General features: G+C 56.2%; 1 long non-coding RNA gene across 1 annotated transcript; it reads right to left on the bottom strand.

Moving 5' to 3' along the window:
• Nucleotides 1-14412: 14412 nt before the first annotated feature.
• Nucleotides 14413-18481, bottom strand: LOC123521647. Its single transcript, XR_006680037.1, has 5 exons — nucleotides 17351-18481; nucleotides 16908-17237; nucleotides 15932-16042; nucleotides 15462-15623; nucleotides 14413-15319 (listed from the first exon to the last, which is right to left on the bottom strand). It is a non-coding gene; the product is annotated as an uncharacterized LOC123521647 (long non-coding RNA).
• Between the last annotated feature and the right edge of the window lie 901 nt (nucleotides 18482-19382).

Genomic DNA, 19382 nt, shown 5'->3' with positions numbered 1-19382 from the left:
CTGGGCTAAACTGGCTGCAGAAATGCTCGGTATCACTCTAACTTTTCTGCAGCTTTGAAATTATTTCAAAATTTAAAAGAAAAACAAAACAAAAACCCCAGGAAGACACAACAGGCACATCCTGGTCTCTGCTGCCACCTGTTGTCTGCAGCGGGGAGCGCATGCTCGAGTCCAGGGCTTTCAACTTGCAGAACATTCAGTCTGTGTGTGTGTGTGTGTGTGTGTGTGTGTGTGTGTGTGTGTGTGTGTGTGTGTGTGTGTCTGTCTGTGTCTCTGTGTCTCTCTGTCTCTCTCTCCCTCTTTTCTTTCTTTCTTTCTTTTTTGGTATATGTGTGTAAGAAAAAATACAACCTGGTGATCACATAAGCTGGTGTATGTCTTCTCTGTAGGCTTTGTTGCTTCTGAGCTAGATGGCCACTTGTTTACCTTCAAGCCTTTAAGACCCCAGACTCTGTATCTCTTGATAGCCAGGCACCATCAGCTTTCTTCACCACATTTGCCTATGCACCCAGTTGTCTTCATGTCGGGAAGGTGGGTATCATGATGTTGAAGGGATCAGGTAGCAGACACCAAAGAACAAAAATCATCATTGTGTGTTCACCTTCCCCACATAAACGCTGAAGACAAATATGTGCATACGTAAGTGTGGTGAAGAAGGCTGATGATGCCTGGCTATCGAGAGATAGAGCATCTGGGATCTTAAAGGCTTAAAGATAAACAAGCGGCCATCTAGCTAAGAAGCAACAAAGCCCACATGGAAGAAGCACACCGGCCTGTGTGATCACGAGGGGTCAAAGGGACCAGGTATCAAGCACCAAAGAACAAAAAGTCTTATCATCGTGAATGAGGGGGAGTGCAAGATGGGGACCCAAATGCCTATCTGTAGACAACTGGACATCCCTTGCAGAAGGGTAGTGGGGAGACCAATCATTCAGGGTGCCGTGTAGCAACGATGAAACACGCAACTTTTCTCTAGTTCTTAAATGCTACACCACCCCCACCCCCCACCCCCTGCCCACTATCATGATCCCAATTCTACTTTACAAACCTGGCTAGACCAGAGGATGTACACTGGTACAGATGGGAACTGGAAATACAGGGAATCCAGGACAGATGAACCCCTCAGGACCAGTGGTAAGAGTGGCGATACCGGGAGGGTCGAGGGAAGTGGGAGTAGAAAGGGGGAACTGATTACAAGGTTACATATAACCTCCTCCCTGGGAGATGGACAACAGAAAAGTGGGTGAAGGGAGACATCGGGCACTGTAAGATATGATAAAATAATAATAATTTATAAATTATCAAGGGTTCATGAGGGAGGGGGTAGGGAGGGGGAAAAATGAAAAAATGAGCTGATCCCAACCACCCAAGCAGAAAGCAAATGTTTTGAGAATGATGAGGGCAATGAATGTACAAGTGTGCATTACACAATCGATGTATGTATGGATTGTGAAAAGAGTTGTATTAGCCCCCAATAAAATGATTAAAAAAATACAACCACCGTTCCTGACAACCCCAGCCCAGCCTCCTAGCAGGGCCATGCGCCTGACTAAAGCCTGCTGCCCAGGGCGTCCCTAATTCTGCTGGTTTGCATCCCTGCTCATCTTTCGGCCCATCTGCCTCCGTGAACCAGTGCAGGGGCATGTCTTGTGCAACCTCAGTGAAACCGCATCAATCCTGGTTTCAGAAGATCGGGAAATGTAGAACCTTGATGCTATTCACAACTTGGTTGAAGTAGTTAGTTTATTGTGCCAACCTGGCTGATAAACACAGGTGGGGCTAATTGAAGGACGGAGGGATAAATGGCTCAATGAGCCTCGCCTTTCTAGTTCTCAGGTTTCTTACTTTGTGATGGTCGGACCAGGGTACAATTGCCTTTAGCCAGTTCCCTGCTTTAGCTGTCAAGGCTCACTTCCTGCAAAACATCCCTGAGGAGAAGCCATATGGACCTACCCTGACGCAGCCCAGGGTGCTGAAGCAGCCGTGTGGAGACCCCTGCCAGCGCTGAGATGCTTGCACGCTTACTGATTCAGCTTTCCTCCTACAGTTGGCGCCATAGTGTGTGTTTTGTAAGATGGAGGAGGACTTTGTGGATTGGTGTCGGATATATGGGTTAGTGTTGGATTTGTGGGCTTGGGCAGCACTGGGTTGGGATGTTTTCTTGATGTGCACTTAACCTTTATATAAAACTCTCTTATACATAAGTTTCTGTGGATTTGTTTCTCTAAAGTACCCAGACTAACACATAGGGAAACAGGCCCAAACAGGACTGGGATTCAGTGGAACCATCTCCTCCTGGATTTGACCCTCAAACCCCAAGTTCAACCCACTGTCATCAAATCGATTCAGACTCACTGTGACCCTTACAAGACAGAGTGGAACTACTTGCTAGGGCTTCAGAGCCCAGAAGCAATTCTTTGAGGGAGCAGACAGCCTCATCTTTCTCCTGGAGACGCGCACGCACACGCACACGCACACGCACACGCACACACCTCCCCACCACCCCACCCCCGGTTAGCAGCCCGACTCTCCTAACCCACTGAGACATTGGGGCTCTCAAAGGGGAGTCACCTGGACCCCTGCCCTAAAGTTTGGACTTTGGCAAGACCCCACTCTGATCTCATTCATCTCCAACCGTATCCCCCTCCAGTCCCTGGCCTCAAACCCACCGATCACATTCTCCTCATTAAGCTACCTTAGTCCAGACCTGCTTCCCGTAACTCCTGCTAATGCCCCCCTTCCCCAGAGAGGCCTTGTCCCCTCACTGTGCCAGTACAAGGGACATGTTATTTCTCACTGTGTGTTGGTCACCCCTCTTCCAGCACTGAGCGGAGAGTCCTGTGGACAGCAGCCTACCCCTGCCTGGCAAGGACAGCCCAGAGCCCCAGGGCTGCCCAGGCCCCCCAGGAGGCTCTCAGCCTCGCTCCACCCCCTTGTTGAGCCAGAGGTCCTTGCCCACAGCTAGCCTGTGTGCCAGGGACAGACTCTTGGGGAGGTGGATTCAGCAGGTTCCCTGCCCAGTGTGGCAGAGAGGAGGAGCCGGAAGGGGAGTTGAGGGAGACTGGGGCTGAGGGAGGCACCAGCATCTCCTGCCTTATCTACTAAGCAAGCACCTACCGGGTGCAGCTCTGCCCCTGCGGCGCAGTGAGGAAGGCTGGGCCCTCCTGCTCCTCTGGCTCGTTCTCCCTCCTGATGAAGGAGCCTGACCCCGACTTGGACAAACATCTTGTGGCCATTTCCGCCTCGCCTTCCTGGAGCCCCTGTCCAGCCTGAAACAACATTCAGGACCTGTGCTTCCGGCCTCAGCTCTGGGAACAGCTGAACCAGGGCCTGCTGAGGTCAGCCCTGGAGGGAAGTGGGGAGGAGGCGGCTCAGCCCCTCCCCAGGGCCCCCTGGGCCCACCCTGAGTGCCTTCTGCAGCTTCAGCAGTGGCCAGCAAAGGGCCTGGGCTTCACCTCCTCGTTTGTAAAACGGACCTAATTATCCCCATCTGGGAGGACTGTGGTGAGGACAGGAACATTCCTTAAACACACGCACTCACGCACGCACACAGAGGAGCCCTGGGCTTGACACCTGGGGGCTCCTTCCCTGTGTCCAGTGACAAGGGCGAGCTTGCCCACAGAGCTGCCAGAGGCCTTGGGCCAGAAGGCTCTTCTAGGTGGGGCCACAGGGACCGGGAGGGGGCCAAACTTGACCGGCCCTCTGTGGCTGTCGCACGGCCAGCCTGGGGTGCCGGCAGGCCTGCCCAGCTCCTGGTAGCTCCCAAGCTGGTCCCGGTGGCGGCAGGGCAGGGCAGGATGTCCACCCTCCGCTCCCTCCTCTGCAGCTTTCCCTGACACAGCCTCCTGCCCAGCTGGGCTTTGATTTTGTTTTTGTTTTGCAGACAGGATCTGGGAGTGGAGACAATGGAATTAATGGGGGTTTCTTTCTTTCCTTCTGAACAGTTTTTCCTCAGCTGAGGTCTGTGGGGAGCTGCCAGCAGAAGCTGGGTGTGTGTGGGGTGTGTGTGTGGTGGGTGGGGGAGAAGCTGGAGTTGAGGGGCAGTCTAGGCAGGAGAGCCAGAGCAAAAGGCAGAAGCTACTCATTCTGACCTCTGCATCCTCAAAGGGGCTCTCCCCACCTCAGCCCCCAGTCCCTTACCAGAGCAGGCGTCACCTTCTGCACAAAGTCCTCCCAGGCTGGCTCCGTCTTAGCTCCGTCCTGCCGAAGTCCTCCCAGGCTGGCTCCATCTTAGCTCCGTCCTGCCGAAGTCCTCCCAGGCTGGCTCCGTCTTAGCTCCGTCCTGCCATGCCCCGTCTTCTACGGGCCGGTCACAGGATTGCCTGCTCTCTCTTTAGCCATCGGTGAGGTTGAGTAGCCAGCATCTGCCTCACAGGTGGGCCTCCACAAACATGGCCGGGCTGAGCAGCCCCTTCTCTGCGGCCCTCAGTCTGGTCAGGGGTCTGCACTTTCCCTCAGAGGGCTGGGCTGCGGGGCACAGACATGGAGGGGTATGGGTTCGACAGGGAACAAAGATTGCGCCAGCTATCCCAGTGGTGTGACCCCGGGCCGGTCAATTTATCTCCTTAAGCCTCAGTTAACCTCTCTCTAAAATCACATCACCTGGCAGAGCTAACGTGCTCGGATCACGCGCAAGCGCCAGGGGCCCTACCTGACTTAGCAAAGACAGGAGATGGTGTAGGGCTGAGTGGGAGGCAGGGGGGAGTTTCTCAGCTGATCCGAGGCACAAATGGAGCCCCCACCCCATAAATTACATCCTACCTCAAAGTTACTAAAAATAGCGGACCGCCCTCCTGCCTTCTCCCAGCATCCTCGAGGTAGGGGCTAAAGGTCATGCAAATGGCAAATGAGTTACGGACTTAGGGCACTCAAATATCTCGTTAATCTCACAGAGGCTGCAGGCATCTCCAAGCCATCCCAGCCGCGCCTCACTTAACCCCGTGGCCCCTCCCCAGTCAGTGTGGAATGGCATGAGGACACCCAGTGGGTGGGGCCTCCTCTTTGGTGTCTCAGCCCATTAGCCCCACACCCCGCTTGACATCTGGTGTTGAGCGAAAGACTTGATGGGAGTTGGGGGGGTGCGTACCCTGGGGTCATTTCCTGCCCCTCTGGCTGGATCACAGACAAGGTGGTTTCTGCTGTGGTCGTTGAATCACAGATATGGGATGCTAATGCAAGCATGGTGTCCCCCAGCTGTCCTCATGCACAGCACCTGGAGGCCAATGTCCCTCAAGTGACAGCCAATGCTGACATATGCTCGGACTGACTCTGACTCACGCAGCCAGTGAGGAAACTGAGGCAGGGAGGAGTCACACAGAGCCTCCACCCAGTCCCACTGTGGTTGCCCCTCACGGTGAGACCTGCGGCCCCAGCCCTGGAGGTTGTGACATGGGGGCAGCTCGTCTGAGCCAGTCAATTCCAGACAGGTGTGTGACAGGGGCCCAGAGCCCCACCTCCCCAGTGCACAATGGAGCTGAGGGTCCCCTTTGTAAGGTGTAGGATAGGGCCTTCTGGGTGGTGAGGCTGCCTGGGTGCCCCCATCAAAAGCCCCCAGCATCTTGGACCCACATCTGACCATGGGAATTCACTGGAACCTGCCCCCTTCCACCAATGACTACCCTCTACTGCCCTAGGATTTATTTAAACACAAATAATATGCATTCTTTGAGGAAAACTTATAAAATTCAGACACAAAGTAAGAAAGCTTTTTAAAAACTCTGGAAGCTCCTGACCCTGGATCAAAACCCCAGGAAATACCTGGGGCTCATCTTGGGTAACCGGTGGCACCCACCCTCAGACAGGGCTGGGGGCATCTACTGGCAGCAGCACAGCCATCTGACCCCAGATCCTGGAACTCAGGACTAGAAGTCCTTGGCTCTGTTTCAGGCAAGGAGTGCCCAGCTCTGCCCGAGGAAGTGAGCGTGCAGGCGGGGAGTGGGGGAGAAGGCTCCTCCACCCAGTGCTCAGGATGGGAGCCTGTGGTGGTGGCCCCCCTCTGTCCTGATAATCTCAGGCATTCTCAAGCCCTGTGCTGTGATGTAGGGAGGAAGAGACCCCTGTCCTGTAGAGATGCTCTAAGCCAGGGGTTCTCAACCTTTCACAGAGGTCGCCTAAGACCATCGGAAAACACATATTTTTGACACCGCTCCTCTATCCGTCTCCAGGTGGGTCCACCCACATGCAGATGCGCCCACATACAAGTACCTGACGTGAAGACTGTTACCCGTGCTACACCCTGCTTCAAGACAAAATGTGATTGATTTGTCATTAGAAAGAAATACTTCACAATATATAATAACATATTGCTTTTGTGATTCATCACTGCTTTAACTATAGTCAATTTGTAACAATGAAAATACATCCTGCATATCAGGTATTTACATTATGATTCACAACAGTAGCACAATTACAGTTATGAAGTAGGAACGAACATAATTTTATGGTAGGGGGTCACCACCACATGAGGAACTGTATTAAAGGGTCACAGCATGAGGAAGGTGGAGAACCACTGCTCTCAGCCCTACCCAGAGAGTCCCAGCTCTGGGGACCTTCCCAGGCCCAGAATCCTGGCTTCTACTCACCCAGCCTTTTGACAGAGAAGGGGGCAGTCAGAGCCCAAGGAGGCCCATGCTTGGTCCTATTTTCATAGAGAGGCTGAGCTGGGGCCCAGGGTAAGATGTGGAACCATGCCCCCTTCCCTGAGCCTACGCCGTCCAGGGCCTCAGAGACCTTTCCCGAGTGTTCCTGGCCACCAGGCGAGGTGCCCACTTGCTCCAGAGTGGCTTTGGAGCCCCTGAATGCCAGGGATCCCAGAGCGATCCCCAAGGTTCTACAACCCTGGGTTCAACTCCTGGCACCCCCTCTCCCTGGCTATGTGGTGTTGGCAAGCTCCTGCTCTCTTCCACCCCGTTTCCACATCTGTCAAATGGCCTGAGACCCTCTCCTCATAAGGCATGTGAGGTCACTTGCAGGCCTGGCTGGGAGGCCCAGGGAGGGCATTGGTGATGTTCCTGCCCAGCTGTGCCAGCCTCAGGTGGGATTCAACAATAGGCCCCCCGCGGCCACATCTGTGCTGACATCACCAGCTTCCGCAAGGGCCCCGTGGGCTGCCTGTTTTGCTGGGGGGGGAGGGAGGGGGTCTGCTCTCCTATCCGCTTCCCCCAGGCTTCCGGCTGCTTTCCCGCCTGCCAGGAGGGGCCCTTCCGGCTCCCGCTGGAGGTGCTGAATGTCTGGCCTTCACTCACTTCCTCTTTCCAGCAGTTGGAATTAGCTTCCTAAGGGGATGGCTGGGCAGCCTGGGGGCACGTGATCCCACAAGGGGCCCCTGTGCAAACCCAGGCCCTGAGCCCACCCCTCGGAACCCAAGTCTTTATTTTGTCTCCACCACAAAACACTCCCAGGACAGCGGCTCCAGAGACATCCACTGAGTGCCTGTGTTGAGTGCCTGGCTGTGCGGGTCACGGCTGGAAATGGGACAGATGAGGGCCCTGCCCTCTGTCATCGATAGGCATCAGTCAGATAACCCCACAAGTCACATGCAGGGAGCACAAGCCAGGAGCACTGTGCCAAGAGTGACACGTGGAGAGTCTAATGGGGTACAGGGGTGGAGGCACTGAAGGACAAAGGGGGAGGGAGGGGAGCAGCACACCAGGCTGAGATGTGGGAGTGTGTGCATGCGTGGCCACAGGAAGGCCAGGGTCTGGCTGGACCAGGACACGAGACGGGGCTTTCCCCAGAGCTTGTGCAGGGTTCTAGGCTGGGGAGATACCACATGAATGGATTGGCAGTTTGCATACATGCCACTTCGGGCTGCCCTGTGCAGGAGTGGCTGGGGTGGAGTGGGGTGGAGAATGGAGCAGGTGTCTGGTTTTCTAAGGGAGAGGGAAAGGGATGGGGAACAGACCCAGGCAGGTCTCCCACCTCTAGCCCTATCCCCTCCCCACCCCCCAACAGGGCAGCTAGAGCCCAGCCCTGCTCTGCTCAGCGCCTCCCCAGCACCACGTCCTCACGGGACCTCATGTCTGATCCCATTTGTCTGCTCTGGCTCTGAGACCTTCTTGTCCTGCTGGCTGTCCCCCCCCCACTCCCCAACCCATACCTGTGCCCTCATCATTCTGTCTGCTTTGTGCCCTCCCCACAAGGGTCCGTGTAACCCCTTCCCTTTAAGTCACCCTCCAATAGCAACATTCTGTGTTCCTGTCACCTGCCTGGCTCCATCTCTTTACCCTCCCTCCGTGGATGCGACCTCTCCTCCTTGCTGTCTGATTCCACCACTGCACCAAGGAGACGCTTCTGTCTGGTGAGTGCTGTGTGCCGGTCCCAGTGTGAGCAGTGGAGGGCAGGACCTGCTCGAGGAAGGGCCGGGTTAGTGGAAGCAGCTCCGGAGCAGCTGCCCCTTCCCTGCCAGTCCCTGCATGGCAGGGTGGCATTGCTGGCTTCTGCACTGTAGCTGGGGGTCGTGGATTCCAGGCCAGGCCGCTCATTCCCTCTGTGACTTTAGACAAGTTACTTCGCCTCTCCGGGCCTCAGTGTCTGCATCTGTAAAATGAGGGTGATAGAAACACCCCCTTCCTAAGGTGGCCACTGTCTGGTGGTCCACAGCAAGCTCTTGGACTGGTGCTGAGCTCCCATGACTGTTGTTCTGAGCTACTGTTTCGTTGTCCAGACTCATCAACAGGGCACAGAACTCTGTCCCGTCCTGTGCCATCCCCGTGACAGGCTTCAGATCAGATGATTGTGGCTTATAGACTTACCCTGGGCCAAATGTTGGAAGTAGATTAGGAAGCCTTTCTCTCTAGTCCGCTGTAGTCCGGAAGCTCTGCCCAGACCCGCTATGCATCACAGTGACTGACAGATGGGTGGGGAAAGTCCAAGGCACTGACAGGGCAGCAGGCCAGGCTCCTGCCTGAGGGAAGATTTCCCCCCTGAGCCGGATTTCTGAAGTATTTGTCTCTCTGGGGCCCCAGCGGTCTTGACCTTCAGCCACTTGCCATGGGCTATGCCAGGAATGCTAAGGGAGTCACAGCTGCATGCTCCCTTTGCAGATGGGGACCTGGGGCTCAGGGAGAGGACTCGGTCCGTGTGTCATAGTTGCAAGTGGCTAAGTTGGGGTGCAAACTGGAATCCCGGTGGCCCCATAGCCTCCTAGGGAACGTGGTGTCCCCAAAGAACCCCTGCCTGCCATGGATTGGGTGAATGGAAGTGAGGTTGTCCCCAAATTTGAGCCTTGGCAGCAGAGTGGATTTCTTGCTGGGTTGCTAACTGGAAGGTCGGCAGTTCGACTCCACCAGTGGCTGTGAGGGAGAAAGGTGAGGCTGTCTGCTCCTGTGGAGAATTACAGCCTCGGAAACCCACAGCAATTCTGCTCAGCCCTACAGGGTTACTGTGAGTTAGAGTCAACTCAATGACAGGCTCTTTCAAAGAAGACCTGCCCCACAAGATGATCTGTTTCACGAACACCCCCTCCCCCCCCAGCCCCTAGGCCAGTGGAATCAGTGGCCATATTCCCTGGTGGGTGGGTGAGTGGCAGTCAGGGACACAGCAGGAAGCTGAGGGGAGGGACTGTCAAGGCTGGGTCCCCCAGGGGTCATCCCTCCACTCCCCGGGAGTGAGCATCAGCTTCTCATTGCCATCCATGCATCCACCCTGGCTGGCCTGCCGTGAGTCCAACCATCTGTCTGGTGACCCTGGGCTGGGGCAGGGGGCACAGGGATGTCCCGGGCAAGATTCCACTCTCGAGATGCCCTCTGGCAGGTGGGGGAGACAGGATCACAGACCCAGCGTCACCTGTGTGAGTGTTCCGGTGGTGGGAGGCCTGGGGAGAGGGCTGCCCCAGCATGGAAGGTCCAGGCAGGCTACCTGGAGGGGCTGAGGCCGGGCAGACCCTTGGAAGGAGAAGGCAGAGAGAGAAGTTCAGGATTGTGATGAGACTTGATCTGACAAGGACCAAGGAACTTGGGGTGGTAACAGGGCCTCTAGGAGGAAGCTGTCCAATGCCTGGAAGGAAGTGCAGACACGGGTGGGTGGGTGGCTCAGCCTGAGACATCACACTGCGTCAGCGGAGGCTGCCCTTGAACAAGAAGGATGGTGTCACTCAAAAGTCCCTAAAGAATTGGCTTCAAGTTCTGCAAAAGGGAAGATTCTGGCCAGAAAAAAAAACCTGTGCTGAGTGAGTTGACTAGGGTTAAGGGCAGGGCCACTCAAGACCAAAGGCTGGACCAGGTAAGGCCACGGTCTGGACTACCCACCGTTGCACTAGACAGGACTAAAGCCTGGGCCATCTAAAAGCCAGAGGTCAGATGTACCACCACCTATGGTCAGACTGTGGATGATCCGCAGCCCACGGGCTTGAGCACCCCAGCCAGGCAGAGTGCTCCAAAGCACGGGACAGGCTCTTGAAGGTGGACCATAAAAATAATGGTGTGTCATGAGGAAACCCTCCTCCAGACCGTGGGCAGCACGACAAGGGGGGCTGGCTCCCTCGACAATTACTACGGGCGGGCATCCTGGCATGCATGGGCCACACAGCAGTTGGCTCCAGCCCCAGCCCTGGTTGTCTTTGTCCCTATCAGCCACACACCGGGATCCCTGTGAGTCTACACAGGATCCCACTGTGTAGGCCGCCCCCACCCTACTCACAGCACGTCCCTGACAGGTATGCCCAGGTCTCCCCTCACCCCCTGGCTTGTGGGGGCACACACACCGGGGAGGCAGACTTTGACCAAGTCCCCCAGCAATGACACAGCTACCCTACCAAGAGAGGGAGGCAAGCAGGTGGTTCTAGGGGAGTCTCACAGCGGGGCTTGAGCCCATCATGGAGGTCACCTCTCCAGAAGCCCTGAGGCTGGCACAAGCTGGAGGAGCCCCAGGGGCCCTACTGCCTCTCTCCTGGGGCCGGGGCTCTGGCCCTTTGGAGAAGGCCCGGGGCCAGGGAGGGCCAAGCTCTCACCCCTTGGAGGCCCTTGTGGCTGGGAGGCCAGGCCAGGGTCAGGAGTCTCAAACTCAACACCTCGCAGTGAGCTCTAGCCTGTTCCCCTATACAGTGCTGCCTCAGAAAGAGGCGCTCTCATGCCCTGGAAATCCGGAGCTCCCCACCTGGCCCCTTCCTCTCCTCAGGTCCTGATGAGACCACCTTCTAAACAGCCCCAAGGCCACCCTCTCCTTGCTCCATCCAGCTGCCACCACTGCTTGCCTGGACACCCGAGACAGTCTCCTCCCTCAGCCCTTTCCGAGGCTCTCTGGAGTCCCGGGGTTCCCTGCATCCCCAGGTGAGCTCCTCACCTGCTCTGCCCACGTGGCACCTTGTGGCCGCTCACCCCTGGCTTCTGCATCCTACAGCTCTTAGCTTGAGGGTTGCTGCCTTGGGACCCTCGCTGGCCCCCGAGATGGGTTCCAGGCTCTCCCGGCCCCGCCCCACCATGATTCTCTCCCCAAACCACCTGCTTTCACCTTGTTAGGTGAGTTGGTCACAGCTGAGCTGTGGGCAGGGGCCATGCCTGTGGGCTCACCATCAAATCCCCCATGGTGCTCAGGGAGAGAGGGCAGGAGTCAGGTAGGCCAGCCTCTGCCCCAGAGTATCCCACTCAGGGTTGGCCTGTGCGTGGAGGTGGAGGTGGACGAGGGCCGGGGGGCCGGGAACAGCGCATTGTGGAGGACCGGCCACTTGCAGGGTCTCCCAGCCGAAGCATATGGAGCAGGCGGCCTGATGAGGCCTGGTTCCGGGAAGGGGGCGACCAGTGTGGTCACGTGAACAAAATGAGGCTGGAAGCAGCTTGGGCAGCCGGTCTGGCGGTGCTCAGGGAGGAGCCTTGGCAGTAAGTATGGCCACCTGCCCACTTGGCGACTGTGTCCTGGGTGGTACGCAGCGAGTCAGCCATCATAAGGACTGTTGGCAGCGACCCTGTGCCCCAGACGAGGTCATCCACAGCCCTCTCTCCAGGTCCCCTGGGTCTTTGGGGCAGACACGTGTCCTGTGTGGACAGCAGAATCTGATGGGGGTGCTATGAGGGGCGGAGGGGCCTGGGCATCGGAGGTAGGAGAGGGCATCAGGAGTTGATTGGGGCACAAAGAAGGCAGGCAAACCTATCACGGTGAGGACAACTCAAGAGCCAGCTTTGCCCACTGGTGTTGGGGCAGCGACTACGGAGACTCGTGTTTCTCAAGAACAAGGACTCTGGAATCGCCTTCCATCAAGTACCAGCTGGAGGGTGACCTCGGGCCAGCTACCTCCCCTCTCCGTGCCTCAGAGACCCCATCCAGAAAAGGGTATGATAACATTCCCTTCTCTTAGGGCTCCCGTGAGGTTTAAATACATCAATAGAAGCTGATACCAGGGGCTTAGGTGGAGAGCAAATGTTTTGAGAATGATGAGGGCTATGAATGTACAAATGTGATTTACACAACTGATGTATGTATGGATTGTGATAGATTTGTATGAGCCCTTAATACAATGATTTAAAAAAAAGAAAGAAAAAAGTATCAATCAATATTTTAAAGATATCAAATAAATAAATACATTAATAGAGGCATTGGCAAATGTATGACCACCTACTGTCTATACTTGAGGATAAGCCAACCCAAAGATCAGCCGAGGCACCTAATTTTACCACAAAAACTGCATTAAAAATGAGCTGAAAAACTCCGCTTGTATACGAGTATATCTGGTATATTTGTACAAAAACAATAATTAAAAAATGAACAAATGCAAGGTGCTTAACCCTTGGCTCAGCCCACAGAAAGGCTGTAGGCGTGCCTGATACTATTACTGTTTGTCGTTGCTGTTCTCTGACGAGGGTGGGGGGTAGTGGGCATGGAGAAGTACCACCCTGTGAGCAGCTCAAGAAAGCCCAAAGCCCAGTGCCCCGCCCCATCCTGTCCCAGGGCAGATCAGGGTCAGACCTTTCCAAAGTCAGCCCTGCAGAAAAGGTGGGGCGAGCATCCCCCCCTCCCCCTCGCACTGACTATAATGAACAGGTCACAGACCAGCCTGTGCCTTGGACTGCTGCTACTAAATGCCCATGCCAGTCTCACGGCCTGGAGAGAGACAGACTCTCACACTCATTTTACAGGTGTGGAGACGGAAGTCAGAGAGGTGATGGGAGCTAGCCAGGGTCACACAGGTAGGACGCAGTAGGGCTGGGATCTGAATTGGGTGCGAGAAGCACAGGATACAGGAGCAAGCTCTTCCTCTGAGCCTCAGTGTCCACTCTGTACATGTGCCCCAGGCCCTGCCTGGTGGAGAGGGATGAGGCTGGGTGACTTGGGTACTCAGAGCTGCATAAGCCTCGGCTTAGTACTACCACCCCTGGGATGCTCACACTGCTTGCTTCCATCAGTCTGGTCAGTTGACTCCTCCACTTCCTGTCACCTCAGATGTGTTGCTCCAGGGTACTGCCGCTGCTGTGTCCTCAGGGCCACGTGTGCCAAATGGGCTGAATAGTCAGACAGACCTGAGTTCAAATCCAGGATCATCGGTTGGTGTGCTAGTCTGGGTTGACTAGGGAAACAACTTCATAGACACTCATATGTAATAGAGAATTTTATATCAAGGTACATTAAGAAAACATCCCAGCCCAGTCCAGATCAAGTCCATAAGTCCGATATTAGCCCATATGTTGGATACTGGTCTATAAATTCCTCTTCAGACTCACGCAACACATGCAATGACCCCGAGTGCAGGAAGATCACAGGCCAGTGGGTGGGAAGTCTTGTGGATCTAGTGGCGGTAGAAGCATCTCAGCGCTGGTGTGGGTCTCCACATGGCTTCTCCAGCTCCAGGGCTCTGGCTCCATCAGCATAGCTCCAACTAGCTTATCAACAGGAATGTGTCCCAAGGAGAGTGTGTTCCACTTCCAGGGAGGAACACAGGAGTTCCCAGAACCCTGGGGAGAAGGCCACACCCACACAGAGCACTCATTGGCTATGGCCTAATTAACAGGCTAAACTCCACCCCTACAACCTCTTTAACAAGTTGACATGAAATTATGTAACTATCATAGTTGGCCTCCCTCAGGCCCAGTTGACTCCTCTATCTAAAAGTCAGCAGGGCAGCTCCTGGGTGATCTTATATGAACTGGAGGGAAGTGCTCAGCACACAGTAGGTCTCCCTGGCCCTATTCCATCCTGCTAGGCTCCGTCTGGTCCCTTTCCTTCTGTAGCTCCTGTCATTTGGGACATGTTGATGGGGCCTCCTGTCTGTGCAGGGGTCACTGTGACAGCTTGTCCCCTGGCCTGCTCAGGACGCCTGTCTCCTGGTGATGGCCTCCACCAGGAAATGTGGGTGGGGGGCCCCCAGGGCAACCCTGCCCTTCCATGGCGGCTGCTGGACAGAGGGCTCAGTGTGGAGCTGCCCTGGGTCCCTTCTCAGGCCCAGACCCATGACTGGGCGTCTGAGAATGCTGCCCATTATCCCGTGCACAGAGCACAAAGGGGCCACGCGGGGGCACAGCAGGCCAGGCGCCCGCCATGGGTCCCCAGCCCACCCCAACTCTGCCCCCTGACCAAAGATGTGCACAGAGTGGGGAGAGGACGCCTCTCACATGCAGGAATGAGAACCATTTCCTCCTGACCCGCAGGGAGGAGGAAGGAGGAAACCCTCGGGGTTTGTCCCCCACAGGGAGGCTGGGCCACTGACACTGGGTGGTGGCATCCAGTGGGGGAGGCAGGAGAGGGGACACTTAGAATCCTCAAGTGGGGTCAGAACCAAGGGCCAAAGTGCCACATTTCCCAGTGTCCCAGGCAGAGTGGGAGGGGTGGGGAATGGGATCAGCCAAGGAAACTCCGGCAGAGCTTTGGCAGCAGCTCCAGTGTAGACCCACAAGTGTAATGGGTGCCGTGTCCCCTGTCCGTGTGCTGTCAAAGCCACCTGACCCCTCACAAGGGGGCACAGGGTGCCCATCCAGCCTGTTTGCCGGGTGACACTGGACCTCTCTGAGCGTCATTGTCTGTGCCCGGGTTTGTGAGAAGAAGGGAAGGAACCGCCCCCCTCCCTCCCCCAGCCCTGACCCAGTTAAACAGGTGGTCTTGTATGTCAGAGGCCTGAATGGGCCCGCTCTCAAGGATGTCCCTCACCTGTGGCGGATGCTAGCTATGAGGATGACCAGTGCTATGTGCTCCGGGGCTCTCTTCTGCAGGAGGTGACAATGATGGGTTAGAGAAGGCCCACCTCATTGGCCCTCAGGAGTCTGGCAGGGGGGGTGGGAGTGGGCTGAGGGGGGTTGGGTAGACAGTGGCTTGGCCTGACTCAGGAGTGCTGGCATTGTCCACATGCACACGCTGTCGTCTTCACAGTCTGCGAAGAGGGGGTTGCACACCCCTTTTCCTGACAAGGAAAATGAGACAAGAAGAGAGGGACACCCACAATCACCCAGTGGTCAGGCCCAGAGCCCCGCTACAAAGGCTTGCACACCGCTGAGCTGTGTGGCTCAATGTCCCCATCAGGAAAATGACACCATGACACCCACCTCGGAGAGTTGCCCCGGGAGGGATGGGGGCTCTGCCTGGAAAGTCCCTGAGAAGCCAGCCCAGCCCTGGTTCCGGTCGCTATCTGGTCCCGTGGCCCAGGGCGCTAAGCTTTCCTGGAGGACTCTGCCTCCAGCACCTTCCTGTCTGTCACCAAGGCAGAGCTGTGAGGGGTCAGGGCGTCAAGAGCGTTTCCGGCAGGGAAAGCATTTTCCAAAGCAGGGGGCCCAGAAGCCCCGTCCTCCCAGCACAGCCCAGACCCACTGTTATTTTTTCCAATTGAAGAAGAAAAACATTTCCTCCTTGCAGTCTGCCCTGGGCGGCCAGAACTGAGAATGGAAGGGGCAGGGGTGGGGGGTGGGGGTGGAGATGGAGGTGAAAGGCCAGGCCACTGCCATGTCCTCCCCACAATTGTGGAATTAGGTCAACCTTCCCCAGATATCAGTCATTTTTGCACCACCTGGATACGGACCCACTTCCTACTGATCTTTAACTCAATGTTTAGAAACTTCCATCAAGGCCGCCAGGGTGCAGATCTTTCTAGAATGCTGATGTCCATGGTACCGAGTTCCAGACCTTCTGGCTATTAAAAATGGACAAGAACAAATGTCAGAGAGAGGTAGAGATGGATTAGCTCCCAACTGAGGGCTTCTTGATCGAATTGACCAGGCTGGGGAGACAGAGGAACAGGGACAGAATCGCCAAGGGGTGCTGGCTTGGTGAATCCAAGGCTGCCTAATCTGGGTTAGTGAGTAACCCAGACCAGATGGCTAGCACTCTCACTGTCTGCGAATCAGCGCTGACTCACAGCACCACCACCACCACTCCCCACCCCCCAACGGGTTTCTGAGACTGTAACTGTTTCCGGGAGTAGAAAGCCCAGGCAGAGCTGCTGGTGGTTTTAAACTGTGGACCATACAACGGCAGCCCAAGGGGTAACTACTACACCAGTTCCACCTAGTATAAGCCGCCACCCCCACCACTATGCCACCCACCTCACCTGGTTCCCTCTGGAATCCCTTCTGGGCGGACACCCCCACACACACACACCAGGTCACATCTTAGCAAGGTTAACAAAGACGCGGCTTCACTCTTTCATTCGTATATTCCATCAGTTCTCAACCTGGGTGTTGAGACCCCTTTGGGGCTCGAATGACCCTTTCACAGGGGTCACCCCATTCATAACAGTAGCAAAATTACAGTGATGAAGTAGCAACAAAAATAATTTTATGGTTGGGGGGTCACGACCACATGAGGAACTGCATTAAAGTGTCGTGGCATTAAGAAGGTTGAGAAACACTGATACATTCATTCATTCAGCCAGCCGGCATCACTCTGCCCAGCAGGGGGACAGGGGGGCTGCTACTCTCTCCTGGAGGTGCTCTCAGCTAATAGGGAGAGAGGAGTCAGCACGGAATCTGAAGAGAGGTCGGGGGTTGACTTTTTACCTCCCTTGGGTGTTCCATCGGTGGACTGGTGTCGATGGCCCCAGTCTTGCAAGCCAGCTGGGAGGACCCACAGGAACATGGAAGGTTGCGCTCAGCCTTTGGGGGGGCGGGTGCCTGCTCATCCTCACCGTGGGGGCTGTGGGCCAGAAGTGGAGTCTGGGCCTTCTGTTATCTCTCCATCCCAGCTGTCTGGGCCATTACTCATCGCAGCAAGGGGAGAGAAACTGGTTTGCCTGGCACCATGATTCTTGCTTCGTTGTAAGGTTGTCCAAGGCTTACAACCTGACGTGGGGGCCTGGGCTGGGCTGGTATGACTTGCAGACAGAGAAACTGAAACCCAGAGAAGGCAAGCAAATCGTCCAAGGCCACATACACAGCCTTGTGCTTCTGTGAAGTCGCTGGGACCCTTGCCACACCCTCCGTAGTCTGCTACTCCTACCCACCTGGAGCCCTAGCCGGCTTCTGAGTTCCAGTGCTCAGCATGGCAGGGGGCTGACGTCTGAAGGCCCAGAACCCTCCGCTGTATCTGGCTGAGCTCCTGCAAGAGAAGCTATGGAGCATTATCCTCAAGGCTCAGTTGGGGGAGCTGTAGGATGCAGCAAGATGAGCAGGGAGACAGGAAGGAAGCAAGGAGGAGCCTGTGCCAGGGAGAAAGACAGAGTGAGAGTGTGAGAGAGAGAGAGAGAGAGAAAGACAGACAGACAGACAAGCACAGGAAAGAAGGCGAGCGACAAAGAAGAGGAACAGGAGGGGGCAAGAAGACAGATAAAAGGACAGAGGAGGAAGAGAAAGGCTGGAGAAAGACAGGACCCCAGAAAGACAAGAGGCAGACAAAAGGACTAATTCTGGGGCAGGGCGGGGCTGAGGAGAAGTTTGGATGTGGTGTACCCCTGCTGGGCCCCCCAGCCCCTCCCATAGGTGGCACAGTATGGCTCCCCTCACTCCAGAAGACCCTGAGCCCCTGTGGACTGGGACGGATGGCGGGGGTGGGGTGTTGTTGGGAGGGGGACCTCTGATTTCCTGCAGTTGGACCATCAAAGCAGTGGCCAGGTGGGGGCTGGAAAAGGCCAAGCTGGAGAGAGCACTGTGAGCAGGAAGACAGGGTGTTGGGAAGAGGGAAAAAGGGGTGGCCTTTCCTGCCTGGCCCACTGGGCACAGTGAAACCTCCTGCCCTTCCTTCCTGCCCAGGTGGGAACACACCCTGGTCTGGAGTTTTAGAGGTCAGGCTGCTACTGGGCAGCCTGGAGGTCTGATGGGAGACCCGTTCTGATTGAGAGACCAGAACTGGTCAGAGGGTGGAGGTGGGAAAGATGCTGGTTTCAGAGCAACCAGACTTTGGTTTCAGGCATCCTAGTCCTTTGCCCCTTGGGCCAGTCCCTTCAGCCCTCAGGGTGTCAGTTTCTGTGTCTGTGACCTGAGGATAATGCCAACCTCCGAGGGAAATGAGTACAGGCTTATAAAGCACCCAGCATGGGCAGCCCCGTGTCAGCCCTGAGCAACACACTTACGGAGTGCCCACCCCACGGGGGGCACAAGGATGGTGCCATCGCTCAGGTCCTCGCAGGCTCGTCCCCACCTGCCCTGTGGGAGGTTGAGCTTTGGGAGACTGCATGTGGCCTAACGCCTATTAGATTTGGGAAGATTAGGTCCTTCCTGGTATCATCCTTCTGAAGTTCCCAGCAGCACAGAAGTGTCCAGCTGAGCTGTGGAGGGGAGGGGAGGGGAGGGGAGAGGAGGAGAGGGGGGACAGCAGTTGGCAGAGCTGCCTGCCTGTGGACTCTTGGGGTCACCCACTCCAGGACCAAGCCTTTCCTCTTGGCCCCTTGGGCCTGGCTTGCCCCACAATCTGACATGTGCCTGAACTATTTCTTTTCCTCTTGTGCTCCCGATTGGTGTCTGACCCCCTAACTCCTCTGTCCTTGCCTATTGCAAAACTCCTTTGAGGCTGGGAGTTGGGGGAGAGGTCTTTCTTTGGGTCAGAGGCGCTTGGTGGCCAGGCCTGGGAGCCTGAAGCTGTGGCAGTGCCCGGCTGAAGAGGGTGTGTAGGAGAGGGGTCACCAGGGGGAGGGGGGGTGCAGCAAGGCAGAGGGAAGGAGGGTGCGAGGAGAAGGGGCCACGGGGGTGGGGTAGGGGGCTCAGCGAGACTAGGAGCGCGTCGAAGAAGCGAGAAGCAAGGGTGGGAGGGATAGGTAGGGACTGAGCAGCAGAGAGATGGAGTGAGGCAGGAGAGAGCGCGGAGGACTGGAGACGCGCGCGGGTTGGAGAGGAGGCAGGAGGCGAAGGAAGAGCGAGCACAGAGTCGGAGAGGATCGGCAGCAGACGGCGAGGGGAAGGAGGAAGAAAGCGGCCGAAGAGCGACAACGGCGGGCCAGCGGCCCAGAGCCAGGAAGGAGGGAGAGGAGCCAGCGGAGCCGGCGACGGAGCCTCGGCGGCGTCCCGGAGGGCGTCTCGCAGTGCGGGCGCTGCGCGGGAGAG

This window comes from Echinops telfairi, unplaced genomic scaffold, assembly GCF_000313985.2.
Source record: "Echinops telfairi isolate 266 unplaced genomic scaffold, ASM31398v2 ScPeMD7_31;HRSCAF=116, whole genome shotgun sequence".
NCBI lineage: Eukaryota > Metazoa > Chordata > Mammalia > Afrosoricida > Tenrecidae > Echinops > Echinops telfairi.
This window is presented reverse-complemented; position numbering and strand designations above follow the sequence as displayed.